General features: G+C 35.3%; 1 long non-coding RNA gene across 1 annotated transcript in view; it reads right to left on the bottom strand.

The window, feature by feature from the left end:
• Nucleotides 1-8686: 8686 nt before the first annotated feature.
• The window catches only part of LOC105738567, a 38892-nt gene continuing 31281 nt past the window's right edge, over nt 8687-16297 (bottom strand). The window contains exon 4 of the long non-coding RNA XR_004033280.1: nt 8687-8878. This is a non-coding gene — a long non-coding RNA (uncharacterized LOC105738567). The remainder of the gene's footprint in view (nt 8879-16297) is intronic.

The raw sequence follows: 16297 nt of genomic DNA, 5'->3' as shown, positions 1-16297 counted from the left end.
TTTTCTGGGGACCAAAATACCTGGGACCTCAAAGCATCACTCGTACCTTTCCCATTTTGTCATCTTTGTGTGGCTGACTGTGGCCTCAATGTAAGTTCTGAGAGAGTTAACCTAGAACAGAACACACCTGCTATTATGTCAACAGGGGATGTATTCTCAGTCTCCATTCCTCAGCCATATAGCACACTTCCTGCATCTTTCCTAATCTACATAATCACTTGTCAAGAGGAGTGATTTCTACACACTTGTTAATGTTGCTGAGTTTTTTTGGCATTACTTGCAAAATTGGTTTAACATATTTTAACTGATATACTTTTCTATGTAAGCATATACCGTGGATGGAGATATTTAATAGTCATTTCTCCCTGCCTGTAATCCCTAAGTGAGTTCAGGGTTCATGAAATGAACTGAATTTCCCCAGAAAGTTAACTTTATTACATTCTTGCCTCACAGACCCAGGTGATACCTGGACACACAGATATCCCACCTAGAACTTTTTCATCATACCTAGAAAATCTGTACTGAGAAGGAAAGAGAAGTGTGTTCCCATTGACAAGCATGCTGCTTAAGATGTCTTTTCATCCCAAAGAGAACATTTTGTAAAACCCTTCAGCTACAAAACCACAAAGCATTAGAGAAAATAATTAATGTAAGCAAATTATGATAAAAGTATTTCTAGCCATCTCTTGACCTAGTGGTAAATTATAAGTCTCCATGCTTAAATATAAAATCCAAAGGTACTTTCTTGGCAATTGACAATGGGAGAGATTTACACATTACATTTATAGATGCTTAAAATTGAAATAGTAAACCAAGTTCAAACACACTTCTCTTTTTTTAAGTTTTGGGATACATGTGCAGAATGTGCAGGTTTGTTACATAGGTATAGATGTGCCATGGTGGTTTGCTGCACCTATCAACCCATTATCTAGGTTTTAAGCCCCACATGCATTACTTTTTTGTCCTAATGTTCTCCCTCCCCTTACCCCCCACCCCCGACAGGCTGTGCTGTGTGTTGTTCCTCTCCCTGTGTCCCTATGTTCTCATTGTTCAGCTCCCACTTATGAGTGAGAACATGCGGTATTTGGTTTTCTGTTCCTGTGTTAGTTTGCTGATAATGATGGCTTCCAGCTTCATCCATGTCCCTGCAAAGGACATGATCTCATTCTTTTTTATGGTTACATAGTATTCCATGGTGTATATGTGCCACATTTTCTTTATCGAGTCTATCACTTACGGATATTTGGGTTGGTTCCAAGTCTTTGCTATTGTAAACAGTGCTGCAGTAAACATGAATGTACATGTGTCTTTATAGTAGAATGACTTATAATCCTTTGGGTATATACCCAGTAATGGTATTGCTGGGTCAAACGGTATTTCTGGTTCTAGATCCTTGAGGAATTGCCACACTGTCTTCCACAATGGTTGAACTAATTTACACTCCCACCAACAGTGTAAAGGTGTTCCTATTTCTCCACAGCCTCACCAGCATCTGTTGTTTCCTGACTTTTTAATAATTGCCATTCTAACTGGCATGAGATGGTATCTCATTGTGGTTTTGATTTGTATTTCTCTAATGACCAGTGATGATGAGCTTTTTTTCATGTTTGTTGGCCGCATAAATGTTTTCTTTTGAGAAGTGTCTGTTCATATCCTTCACACACTTTTTGATGGGGTTGTTTTTTTCTTGTAAATTTAAGTTCCTTGTAGATTCTGGATATTAGCCCTTTGTCAGATGGGTAGATTGCAAACATTTTCTCCTATTCTGTAGGTTGCCTGTTCACTCTGATGGTAGTGTCTTTTGCCGTGCAGAAGCTTTTTAGTTTAATTAGGTCCCATCTGTCAATTTTGGCTTTTGTTGCCATTGCTTTTGGAGTTTTAGTCATACAGTCTTTGCCCATGCCTATGTCCTAAATCATATTGCCTAGTTTTTATTCTAGGGTCTTTATGGTTTCGGGTTTTACATTTAAGTCTTTAATCCATCTTGAGTTAATTTTTGTATAAGGACACACTTCTTTTTCTTCTATTTTCTATTCTCATTTTGGAAATCTGAAGGCTGTTTTTTCTGCTCTCATTCTAATTTCATATTCTGATATACTCAGCATTCCCAAGGCTTGAAAAACATATGAAAATTGTTCAAATGTTAAAATTTTTTTAAAGTAACATATGTCTATTCAGGGATAAAAGTCACCCAGTAGAAGCAACCCTTCTTCATTTGCTCCTCCACCAAGAGACTGTCAATGTCTTCTTCAAGGAATATTTTCCTGCCACTGAGATGTGGCACACTGAAAAGAATATAGAAAAAACATGCAAGTAGTTCCTCCCATTCTTCTGGGAAGAAACATGGTTTTTGTTTTATGGTGAGTCTGTGATTCACAGGAAGTATTTTCTAAAATTGACCCAAGGCTGGGCACAGTGCCCCACATCTGTAATCCCAGCACTTTAGGTAGCCAAAACAGAAGGATCACTTGAGCCCAGGAGTTCAAGACCAGCCTGGGCAACACAGGGAGACCGCATCTCTAAAAAATAAAAAATAAAAATAAAACTGACCCAGGGAGCTACACCTGATTTCCAGGTGGATTAAAAAAAAAAAAAAAAGATTCTTTCTGATTTTAGGTTCCAAAACATTGTCAAGTTAAAGTGGATGTTTCATTAAAAAAATTCTCATTCTCCTTTGACCACTGATTCAATATTTATGACTAAAGCTACTTACACAGTGATAGACACTCCCTAAATTTAATCATTCAATAAATACTAACTAGCACTGAGTTGGTGTCAAGCATTGTTCTTGGCACTGGAGGTAGAGCCAGAGGCAGAGTCTGAGGAAGGCAAGACCACCTGAATGATGAGGCTAGCCCAGAAACACTCCCTGAAAAACCAATGGTTTTGCTTTTCAAGGTCAAAGAAGACAAGGTGTTGGGGCACTTTTGTCTTCCATAACAATTTTCATATACGTGGAAGTCTGTAGCTTGTTTTAACAAGAAGCCTCAGAAACAATGGCTTCGTTGAATGTCTTCCTTTGAGAAGGTCTACACCAATCTGTACATTACAAATTCTTTCTAACTTGGTTGCTTAAGTATTCTTTAGTTTAAATAGGTAATACTTTCACATGGTTCAAGTTTTTTTTAAGTACTTAATAAAATGCATTCCCTCAATTCATTCCATCCAATGCCTCCCTACTCACCCAAAGAACACTCCTTCTCTTTCAAGGTATAATGGTATAACCACTGTTATTGTATATCTTTTAGAGTTTCTTGATTCATACACAAATGAATGAAAACGTATTTGTTATTTTTCTTTTTTTTTTTTTTTTTTTTACAAAAAAATAGCATTCATACATACTATTCTACTGTTTTCCCTTAACATTAAATCTCAGATTCATTTTATGCTGGCACATAGAGAATTACTTCATTCTTTTTTGAAGCTGTATAGTATGTCATTATATGAATAATGTACCATAAATAATATTTGTCCAGCCCCAGTGGACTTTCAGGATTTTTCTAGTCTTTTACTATTCAAAACACCACTGAAATGAATAAACTTGTACGTATGTCATTTCTTATGTATGTAGTGTATCTGTAAGATAGATTACTGCAAATGAAATTGTTAGTCAGTGAGTATATTCATTTGTAATTTTGATAGATATTGATAAATTATCCTTCATAGAGTTATACCAGTTTATATACATATCATTATGAATGCCTGTTTCTACACAGCCTTACCAAAGAATATGTTGTCAAACTTTTAGATTTTTGTCATTCTGGTGGGTAACAATATTACAATAGGGTCATTTTAAATGTACCGTTCTTTATTTTTATAAAAGAAGTTAAACATCTCTTCATATGCTTAAATGAGATATTTTAATGAACTCTTTGTCTTACTTTTGATAAACCTTTCTTTTCCCATTTTCCTATTGGATGTGTGAACATTCTCTTAATTTCTAGGAGTCCTTAAAATTGAGAAAATTAGCCTTTAGTTTGTCATGAGTTGCAGATTTTTCCAACTTTGTCATCTGTTTTTCAATTTTGTTTTTAAAAATTTTTTGTCTTTTAAAAAAATTTAATTTAGTACAGTTTTACTTTTCCAAAAAGTTCTGTGAATGAATTCCCATATACCCCACACTTGATTTCCCCATTATTAACATCTTATGTTAGTATGGCCCATTTTTATTATTATTATTAACTGAAGTTCATATTTTATGCTGATTTGTTTTGCTAAAACGTTTTTATTGATGTGAAACTTGTGTAACATAAAATTTACTATTTTATTTTATTCTATTTTAATTATGATTACATTTTTGTACATTAACATCTCAGTGATTATGTTAACTGAAATAAGCAATGCAATATTTTTCTTTATATAAAATGATATATTTACTATTTACAAAGCACTTACTCAGTGTTCTACATACATGGCCAATTGAATCTTCCAATGATCCTTCACAGTAGATATTTCATATTATTTTAAAATGTATAATTCAGTGGAACTTATCCAGTGTTGTACAACCACCACCTCCATCTAGTCCTAACGCACTATCACCAACCAAAAACAAACCTCATTCCCATTATGAAGTCACTCCCTATTCCCTTGTGTTTTCAGACACTGGCATCCACCAATCTGATTTTTGTCTCTGTGGATTTCCCTATTCTAAATGTTTCATATATACGGAATTCTACAAAATGTGACCTTTGATTCTGGATTCTTGTATTTGGTGTAATGTTTTTGAGATTTATCTATGTGGCAGAATGTGTCAGTACTCAGTACTTTGTTCCTTTTTCTGGCTAATATTCTATTGTATGTATTACCATATTTTGTTTTTCCATCATCCATTGATGGACATTTGTTTAAATTTTTGAAGAACTACCAAACTGTTTTCCACTGTGGCTGCACCATTTTATATTTCCACCACCAACATTTCAAATTCTGCACACCTTCACCAACACTTGTTATATTCTGTTGCTGATTTTTTTCTAGTAGTATCTCATGGTTTTGAGTCCCTGGTGACTAATGATGTTGAGCATCTTTTCACGTCCTTTTTCGCTATTTGTACTGTATATCTTTTTTGGAGACATATTTATTCAAATACTTTGCCTACTTTTTTTGTTGGGTTGTTTGTCATTTTGTTGTTGAGCTGTAGGAGTTCTTTGTTTGTTTCAGATACTAGATTCTTATCATATAAATGATTTACAAATATTTTCTTCCATCCTGTAGGTTGTCTTTTAACTTCCTTAATGTTGTATTTGAAGCAAAAATATATATATATATATTTCCCTATGTTTTCTTCTAGTTTGGGTTCTTATATTTTGGTAATTGATCAATTTTGAGTGAAATTTTTATCTGATGTAAAGTAGGGGTCCAACTTCATTCTTTCACATGTAGATATCCAGTTGATCCAGCACTATTTGGTTGAGATGATTCTTTCTACATTGAGAAATTTTGGCTACTTTATCAAAAATTAATTGAAGTGGAGGGAACTCAATGGTACTGCCATAAAAACAGACACATAGACCAATGGAACAGAATAGGAAACCCAGAAATTAATCCATGTATCCACAGCCAACTGATTTTTGACAAAGACACCAAGAACACCAGGGAAAAGACAGTCTCTTCAATAAATGGTGCTGAGAAAACTGAATATCCATATGCAGATGAAGGAAACTAGATCCCTACCTCTCACCCTATACAAAAAATCAACTCACAATGGATTAAAGACCTAAATGTAGAACCTGAAACTATGAAATTATTAGAAGAAAATATACAGAAGGCACATCAGGACACTGGTCTGAGAAAAGATTTTATGAATAAGACCTAAAAGCATAGGCAATAAAAGTAAAAATAAACAAATGGAATTATATCAAACTAAAAAGCTTCTGCACAGCAAAGGAAACAATCAACAGAATGAAAAAAAATGAGTAAATTATCTCAACAGACATTTAACAGAAGAAGACACATGAATGGCCAACAAATACATGAAAACATGCTTATCATCACTAAACATCAGGGAAATGCAAATCAATACCACAATGTGGTATCATCTCATCCCAATTAGGATATCTATTATCAAAAAGACAAAAAATAACAAATACTGAAAAAGACGTAGAGAAAAGGGAACTCGTATGCATTGTTGGTGGGAATGTAAACTAGTATAGCCACTATGATGAGGTTGTATTTTGGGAGGTTCCCCAAAATACACTACCATATGATCCAGGAATTCTACTCCTGGGAATTTATACAAAGGAAAGGAAATCAATATCAAAGTAACATCTGCACCCACATGTTTATTGCAGCACTATTCATAATAGCCAAGATATGAAATCAACCTATGTGTCCAACAACAGATAAATGGGTAAAAAAAATTGGTATATGTTTATACAATGAAATACTATTCGGCCATTAAAAAATGAAATTCTGTCATTCATAGCAACATGGATGAACTAGAGAACATTATGTTAAGTGATATAAGCGAGGAACAGAAAGTTAAAAACTGCATATTCTCACTCATGCAGAAACTAAAAAGAAGTCTATCTCACAGAAATAAAAATAGACTATACTAGAGGCTGAGAAGGGCAAGGAGAAATGAAAGTTAGGGAGACGTTTGTTAAAGGATACAAAATTACAGGTAGGTAGAAGAAATGTTTTAGTGTTAAAGACATACTACAGTGGTAGGATGACTAAAGTTAACCATAATACAATAAATAGTTTAAGGAGCTAGAAGTAGGATCCTGAATGTTCCCAAGAAAGGAAATGATAAATGTCTGAGAGGATGGATATGCTAATTACCCTGATTTGATCACTATACATCATATCAAAACATCACTATGTACCCCATAAATTAATTATTATATATCAATTTAAAAAATAAATTGGCCATAGATTTATGGATTTTTTTTCTGGACTCTCAATGATATCCAATTGGTTTTTCCATGAATAAACGAATAAGCTGGTTTTTCCATGAATAAACCAATAAACTGGTTTTTCCATGAATAAACCAATAAATTGATTTAATTTAAATCAATAAAATAAACCATGAATAAACCAATAAAAGGATACATGTTTATCCTTTTGCCAGTACCACACCGTTTTGATTACTGTAGTTTATAGAAAGTTTTGAAATTGATAACATATCTGTTCTCCAACATTGTTCTTTTTCAGTACCTTTTTTGGTTATTTAGGGTCCCTTGTATTTCAAATGAATTTGAGGATTGATGTTTTTCATTTCTTCAAATAACAGGCTATTGGAATTTTGATAAGGATTCCATTGAATCTGTAGATGGCTTTGGAGAATATTGCCATCTTAATAATATTGTGTTTCACTCTTGAACACAGGTTATCTTTCCATTTTGGGGTTTTAATTTCTTTCATCAATGTTTTGTAGTTTTTAGCATACAAGTCTTTCATTTCTAGGTATTTTATTGTTTTGCCATAAATCAATTTCTTAGTATATTATGTAATCAAAATTATCAGTATCTTTTATACTTATAGATTTTGAGTTACAGTTACAAATTCCTCCTCTACTTTAAGATTATGAAGGAATTTCTTCATGTTTCTATTTTGAACTTTTATGGGTTTATTATTTAAATCTTCAAACAATTTCGAATTTATCTTGGTGTAAAATGTGAAGTATGTAAAAATTATTTTTTCATTTGGCTTTCCAATTGCTCTAACATCATTTATTGTATCGATCTCCTTTTCCTCATTGATTTAAGATGTCACTTTAACCATTTATTAAATTCCATATATGTTTGCACTGTTTACTGAACTTTCCATTTAGCTCTTTTATTTTTCTATTTATACCCCAACACCACACTATTTTGATATTTGAGTCTTTATAATATGTTTTAACATCTGGGAGGGCTAATCTGTCCTCACACTTCTTTGTTCTCACAATTTTCATTGTTATTTTTATTCTTTTTTCTTATAAATTTATAAAATGTCAATTTGATTAGGATCACATTAAATTTAGAAATTAACTTAGAGAAATTTTACGTCTTTATGACCTGGAATTTTCTATCCAAGAACATGCTATGCCTTTTTGTTTGTTTAAGTCTTTTATGAGGCTGTTAGTTATATTTAAAATGTTTCTTCATGTGGGAGTGGCTTATTTATTGTTCCGTTTATTCCTTGGTATTTTATCTTATTCATTACTCTTATAAATGGGACATTTTCTTTCATTACATCTTCTAACAGGTTTTTGTTTGAAATCAGTCTAATTCATGAGAGCAGCAATAAGTGTTTATTCTCAGGAAAGGATTCATAAATAATTACTAACTCTTCTTACTTTGCCCACAAAGGCATATTCTAAATTATGATTTCTTAATACTAGCATAAATTCCTTTTATTATAATTTATGCTCTAGATTTGAATTGAGAAAGGCTTAAAAACTATAAATGAATGACATTGAAGTAATAATGTTTTATACTATCTTAGTATTATATTTTATCTAAATGTAACATTAATGTATATATTTTTGTACATATGAATATATATGTACAAAATATACATACATATATACTCAAACACATACAAAACCTATACATATATTTCTAGGGTGAAAATATCTTTGAACTGATGTTCCTTTAGTTTATTCTGATAAGCATATAATACGTCATCTCAATATTACAATTGTAGAGCGAGGACTTCTTTGGAATAACTTTGAACCTTGAAACATGAGGACTTTCCTCAGCCATATATTTCAACACCAATTGTATTTCATTGGTAGATCAGCTTATTGTATAAACTAGATACTTCCTGACTCTCAAAGAAATGGCTGGTTTGTGTCATTCATCCCTGTAGTCCTTATGACAGATTTTTGTTTATTCTCTTTCTAAGTAATGTCAGCTTCATTTTTTATTCTTCTTGAAGATAAGAGAACCCTCTCCTAAACAATGAGGAAATCGACAAAGTAATTGTTAGCACGTATATTTCAGAAAAGATTTGCTTGCCATTTTTGGCCTGTTTCATTCAAAAAATTTGGAACTTAGAAATTCACTGGATATTTAACAAAGACAGTTTTTATTCATTTGTTTGCTTATTTGTATGCTTATTTATTTGTATTCACTCAACCAGCTCAGAAACTGTAACATTTAACTTTATATGTATATGTGTATATATATATATATACACATATACACACACATATATGTATATATACACATACATATAAACTTAAATGTCTTATATATATACACACACACATATGTATCTTACTTTATATATATATATATATATATATAACTTTATGTATTGTATGTACACATACACTTTTTTTCTGGAAGATATAAGCAATTTAAAAATTAAACAGAATCATGTTTAATATAAATTGGCACACAATAGATATTTGATAAAAAGTGAATAAATGAATGAATGATTCAAGTTAACAATTCACTTTCAGAATCAATTTTCCATTTCTTAATTTTGGCTTTCTTACCAAAAGAAGGCACCTTTCTTTACTGCTGCTAATAAAATCTGGAGGGATTACAGGCATGAGCCACCACACTCAGCCTTGAATTAGGCTAGTGGTAGTCAAAGAATGGCGAAGAAACTTTCATTGACCACAGGAATATCACATGGCCCTAGATTTCCAAGCACACAGGAAATGTCAAGCCCACCATCCATGTAGTCATATTGGGCGAATCTAGGCCAGTTCCTCTAGTGAAAAAGAGTATCATAAATGCCTAGTTCACATTTTGTCTCTGAGAAGGGGGCAAAGAGTTGAGGCAGTAGTGGAACTTGATTCTCAAAAATTCAGATCTAGTAGGGAAAAATCTGACTAATAGACAAGAGCACAATAGAGAAAATATATAATTGTTTTGATGGGTGGCCTTCTACCAAGCCTAACTTCAACAATTATTCAGACATTATGAATCTTACTAAGACATTAAAAAATAGATCTACATTAGGCAATAATTTTCATGGTGGAGTTATAAATGACAGACTTGAGATTCATGGTTTCTAAAACCCTGAATCATCCCTCCAAAATCCTGAGGTCAAGTATTAACCCACACCTATGATACCTACAAGGCACCTGCACCAAGTACATGGCACACATTATCTCATTTAACCTCAAAACAACTCTATAAAATACTCCTTCTAATAACCTTATTTTATCAGTGAGGAAAGAGAGGCAAAGAAAGACTCAGACTTTGGCCACCAGTAAATGATTGATCTGGGATTTGAGCCTAGACCTCTGCTGTATAGTCCAAGCTCTTTAGCCACTGAGCCTTTTTTTCCCCTTTTTTTTTTTTTTTAACTAAAACAAATTTGAGAACTTTTAAGCAAGATGAACAAAGAGGCAGATAAGGGAACTTTCACTTGAGTACAAGTTTTATTTTTCCTTTTTCTTTATTTTTGTTCTCACATTCAGCTGAAACTCTAAAGTCTCCCCCACCCACTATCCCATTCAAAACCTTAATACAAATGCAACATAAACCATTTCATTACAACAACTTGTAGACCCTGTAGGCCAATCTTCTTGCAGCGTAGCTCGAAATGTGCACACAATAATGTACTATGAAAGAGGAGATCAGCTTCCCTGGGGCAGCTGCGTGGATGCTGTACGCCAGGGCCTGGAGGTCACCAACAAGGTTGTCCCTGAAAAGCACAGATGACTGATGACCCAAATGCACAAGGGGCCCTGGAATGCTCTTTTATCTGAAGTCCCCCAGTGCTCCCCAGTCTTCCATTTCTTCCATACCTTGTTTTTCATTCTTCATGCCTACGGATTTACTCTTCTTCCTGGCTTTGATTAGCCTATCCCACAACCAACCTCCACTCTGCTTTCCTGTCCTCCCTAAGAGCCAAAGGCACTCTGACATGAGGGGAGCACTCCATCATTATGATGGGAAGTGTCAGGTGCACAAGATAAATGCAAATTTCATGGCACCACTGCCTCATTCAGCCAAGTTTTATGAGACTGAGAAAACTTGGAACCTTATGCTGTGGGGCCATTTGGTTGGCAGGGAGCAGAACAGACTTTATCCAGCACTGTCTGTTGGCAGCTCTGGTGCTAGATTTATACAGTGAGCTGGAGATGGCTTTGGCGATTGAGGCTGCTGCTTAGCCAGCTGGGGGCCTCTCAAATGAGGGAAGAGTAATGGCGTGAATCCTGGGAGAGAGCGTTCCACCTAAGCACTCCCACTGGCATCTTCAGCTTCCTGCTTCAGACTGGAGAGCTGGTCCCAATGAGACTGGCCTCACACATGGAGCAGTCTCCAAATTTCAAGCCACTCTTCTCTGGTGCACACCATACTAATAAAACCTGGTTCCAGCAAAGCTGGAGCAAGAAAAAGATTTCTCTGGTGAGAAACTAGGTCTGTTTTGTTATTTGTTTTTGAGTTTGTATTTTTCTATTACAGAGGACATTACTCTATCTGCTTCCAAATCTATTATCCAGAGGAGGCGTACACCTGGGAGAAGAAATTTCATACAGACTGTGGCAGAATGGCAAACAAAAAAACCAGCCAGGATTCTGGGGCCAGACTTGAATACAGCCTTCTTCCCTTGCCAGCTCTGTGTGACCTCGGACATATTTTTAATCCTCTTTGCCTCTCAGTTCTCTCTGTTTAAAGTAAGCATAATAACAGCACTTATCTCATGATGTAGTTGTACAGATTGAATGAGTTAATAAGAAGCAAAAATGTAAAGCACTTAGAACAAGACATAGCCAATGGTGACTTAATACGCATTGAACTTTGGCTACTATTACTTCGGCAAATGCACTTTCCCACTTCTCTCATGGTTTGGTTTTCCACCTTCTAGGGGTCAATCTGAAGACCTGTGACCACAATGAGGAATTTCAAAGGGGATCTTCTGTACTGCCTGGATATTTTAAATGGACAAACAGATAGCACAGGAAGCAGCCCAGCTCCCAGATTCTAGGCTTGCAGATGGTGATGCTGGAAAGGGGAAAAGAAACTTGAGTATCTCTGTAATCTTTGTTTGAGAATTGCAGGAATGTGCCATCTCCTCTCCACAGGGAGAAAAGACCTATGATGGAAGGTTAAGTATGTAATTATCTTTTCTAATACTCTGATATACCACAGTATATAGGAACATATAGAGACCAAGACCAATTCTTTAAAAGTGGAGTGAAATTCTTTGTGGAGAGCAGTTCAGATCTTGAAGACCTTGGCAATAATTCACAAACAAGGAAACTGACATCTAAAATGAACATGTTCCTTGGCCTCACAGCCAGACAAAAGCAGAGTCAAGATTAGAACCCCAATTCTAAGCTCTTATTTCAATGTTCCTGTATTGTAGCTCTCTAGGGAGCCCAGCCTTCCAGAGGGTAGCTCCTTTTGAAATGATGTTCTTTTCCTCACCAAAATCATCTCTTCCCTAGGTACTGTCTCTTGACAGTGGCTAAACTGTCCAGGCATTTAGAGTCATAGGTTAGTAATCATCCAGTACATCCTTGCATGTATTCAGAGAAGATGGTCTTCAAGGTTTTGGTATAAAGGGGTCATGAATTAGGGGATCAATTTTGGGAGGCGATTACAATTCACACAGTTGTTCCTCTTATCAATGGGGTGAGGCAGATTTGTTCCAGAACTCCTGTAGATGTTCAAGTCCCTTATATAAAATAGCATACTATCTGCATGCAACCTATGCCCATCCTCTAATAATTTAAAGCATCTCTAGATCACTTACAATACCTAGTACAAAGTAAATACTATGTAAATAGTTGTTATATTGTACTTTTAAATTTGTGTATTTTTATTGTTTTATTATTAGTTATTATTATAATTTTTTAGTATTTTCTATTCCAGGTTGGTTGAATCTGCAGAGCAGGGACCCACAGATATGGAGCACCCACTGTTTATCAGACACTGAGCTAGGTATTTGGGATGCCACAGAAGAGTATCAAGAATCACTCCTGCCCTCAAGCAGCTTTTAACCATTGAGCAGACACCAGGGAAGGGCCAGAGGAGCAGAGCGGATGGAAAAGGATATTGTGAGACTTTGACAGAAGTAGGAGTATGAGAGATATGGGAGGAATTGGACTTGTTTGGCCTTTTAGGGTTTTCAGCATAAATCTTTGGAATTACTGCATCAATAGTTTATGTGTACTTACTTAAGGTAAACTCTATTCTGATTTTTTTCCCTAGATTTTTTGGAAAGCATGTTCAGAAAGCCTCTTATCTTCCCTAGCACAAAGATTGTTTTAACTCTAGCTTAAATAACAATAGTAAAAGTGATCAGGGTAGCTATCATTTGTTGAAAACTTACTGTGTGCCAGACCCACTGATAAGAACTGTGAGTTAACAGATGATTCATTCATGGCCCAAAGGAGCCCTGTCTTTCCTGAGTTTTCAAGTTCTATACAGAAAGGTCTCCTGTTTAGCCTTGCTAAATTTTGCACTGAGGAGGGGGCCTACCTCGGGAGTCCCAAATGAGTGATACAAAGCACAATTCATAAACATGTCCGACAACTTCCTGAGGAAAGCGCTTTCCAGAACCCACACACCAAATCAAATAGTTAGGAAGAAAATGAGAAAAAGGTTTTAATTTAAATCAATTATACTTTTAAATTATTTTCTTCACACAATTTATTAGAAGAAGAAGAAAACCCCCTAAAGTTCTGAAGAAATATTAACATAACATGCCTGTAACTCATGCTGTGTTTAATGAGAGGTGCTGTTTTTCCTGCCATGGGGCCATAGCCCAATGAGTGATGGCTCTGAAAAGGGTCACATACATATTCATCAAATTCGACATGCACATGTAAACTGGTTTTAATAGGCCATGACAGCAGAAGTTGTGTCGGGCAAATAGCTGCATATGTGCTCCTTTCCTCCACTGGCACATTTAGCCATTAACACTCTGGTATCCATGGATGAAATATTAGCTTGTTAACTTCAGGCCATCAGTTGTTGTTGATTCTCAGTAGCAACTGAGGGAAGAGATCCCCTCTGCTACTTTATTAGGGGAGAAGCTTGAACTTCAAGATGCTCATTTTACTTTCATGGTGTCATTAATACCATTTTGTTCCCTGAACTTGGAGTCCAGAAGATGCATGAAAATTGTTCTGACAAAAATTAATATTAAACCCAGTTCGAACCCACAGATGGCATGGGACAAAAATTGATATTATATCCAGTTCAAACCCACAGATGGCATGGGTTTTAAAACTTTTTCTTAATACATTTCAATGCAAGATCTATTTTCTTCAACTGTCAACCATTTTGAAGGTTATCAAAGCATGCATGGTTGTTGGTTAAGTGCATATTAGCAGCAAATACGCATCCTTCTAAGACTCTCTCCTTCGTTTTTTGATGAATACATTGTCAAGTTCAGAAGTGAACTAAATTATCACAGTGCAACCGAAGCTACACTCAATTCATTAAAAAAAAAAAAAGACCCTCAAGTAATAAAGTGAGACGTCTATGCTTTCTAGAAGCTACCATACAAGAACAAGACCCAAAACCCATTATTTCAAGACACTCGGGCCCTGAGTTAACATTGATAGATTATCTTTTTGCAACCATCTGGAGGCCCCTCGCTACCTCAACCATCAACTGTTGGATACCTATATTTAGTTAAACAGAAGAATCTTTCATGGACCATTTACATTTAGCCTGTTCTGTCAGTCAAGTTTCTTCCTAGATTGAATTGGTATTTTGTTCTACTTTCTGTTAAACAAACAGCTGTATATTTGAATCACCAAGGTATTGGGTCTAACCAAAGTGATCTTTACATAACATGTTGAGGAAGAGTTTCATAGCTTGGAAAGAAATCTGTCATTCATAGTCAATCACATTTTATTACTGCTCTCTTCTTCCTCATCCCCATCCTTCCCTGCTTCTTCTCCAAATCAGCGACGAATCTTTGCCCCCCCAAAAAAAAAATTCTGCCCTTTATTTACCGATAAGTGTTTCAGATCTTCACATGCTTAAAATAGGATCAACTTTAGTTGCCAAGGTAGTAAACAACACAATAAAATAATTTATCCACTGATAAAATTATACTATATGGTGAGAAAATACATTTAAAAAGTAATTAGTTGGATAAATTAACTGGATATTTGTCTCTTTGTCATGAATATATTTTCCTTGGCAGAAGGAAGTATATGTAGGACGCCTGTTTTTTTTAGCTTCCCCATATTTAGTTGTGAATGAAGAATACATTGGATCCAACCCTATGGGTATTATATAGGGAACAATTTTCTAAAAAAAAAAAAACCTACAAACACTCCAATATCAGATATTGTACTTTTCAAGTTAGAGGTGTCAGATCTATTCTGGCTTTTTCAATGGAATATATTTGTCTTCATTCTTAGACTTGGTGTCTTGGGACAAGATAATTTAAGGGAGACTGCGATTAACATAGGCCAGCTCTCCCTTCTAATATATGAGTGGGCTCAATACAATGTATTCTAATGCTGCGTTACAATACAGTGATTTTTATACCCCACCTTCCATACATTTAAGAGTTGTGAGTGACTTTACATGTTTTGAGCTACTCTCAATTGAGAAGATTATCACTATGTCAATAAGTGACATAATGTGTGTTCTATATTTTGCCAGTTCTGGCTTAGGCTCATTAGACCACCGCTGCCAAAGAAAACAGGGCACAATTTGCTTGATTTCTGCTTTTTTAGAAAAAAAGGCCCTCCATTTCTAACTGTTTTAATTACATTTCAGTGCAATTAGGAAACTCATCCCTAGAAAGCAAAGTTGCTTTCTGTGACTGGCGAGCAGAGGCAGAAAATGAAAGGCCGGCTCTTCCTTGGCACTGCTGCCCATCACTAAGAGGCGGGAATGACTGGTGCACTTGGCTGATTCAGGAAAATGCCATCTGGTATAGATTTCCTTTCAATTCATTGGGAGGAATTCAGGATCATGGGCAATAATTGAAAGCTGTTGTCTTGGGGTGATATTTTATTTAGTTCCTTTCTTTCTACTTAGCTTCTGGAAACCAGGCTGTCTGTGCTCACACATGTCTACTTATTCTACCTGTATTCACACTCCTGACAAATCCCTCTTAAGCTAAGAGTGCACACCCATAAATAATGTGCAGTTTGCATTTATTCTTCTCCAAAGTGCTGTAAACATCAAGGCCTACTTATCGGAGGTGTATGCGTGGTAACAGAGGGTCATTGAGAACTAGGGCCAAATGAATTGAAGTAAGCAGAATGAATGGCGCTGTTGGTCATAACTGAACGCTGTGTCTGAATTGAGTCCACTCAAAGTAGATCACATATGACTTTAATCCACTGCTCTGCCCAGCTTTCTCAGAAGATAAATCTGTCTCCAGTTGTTATTTACATATTATCATTTTACTGTATGTCACTGTCATA

This window comes from Nomascus leucogenys, chromosome 14 (genome assembly GCF_006542625.1).
Source record: "Nomascus leucogenys isolate Asia chromosome 14, Asia_NLE_v1, whole genome shotgun sequence".
Classification (NCBI taxonomy): Eukaryota; Metazoa; Chordata; class Mammalia; order Primates; family Hylobatidae; genus Nomascus; species Nomascus leucogenys.
The sequence above is the reverse complement of the archived record's forward strand: the minus strand, read 5'-3'. Positions and strand labels throughout refer to the sequence as shown.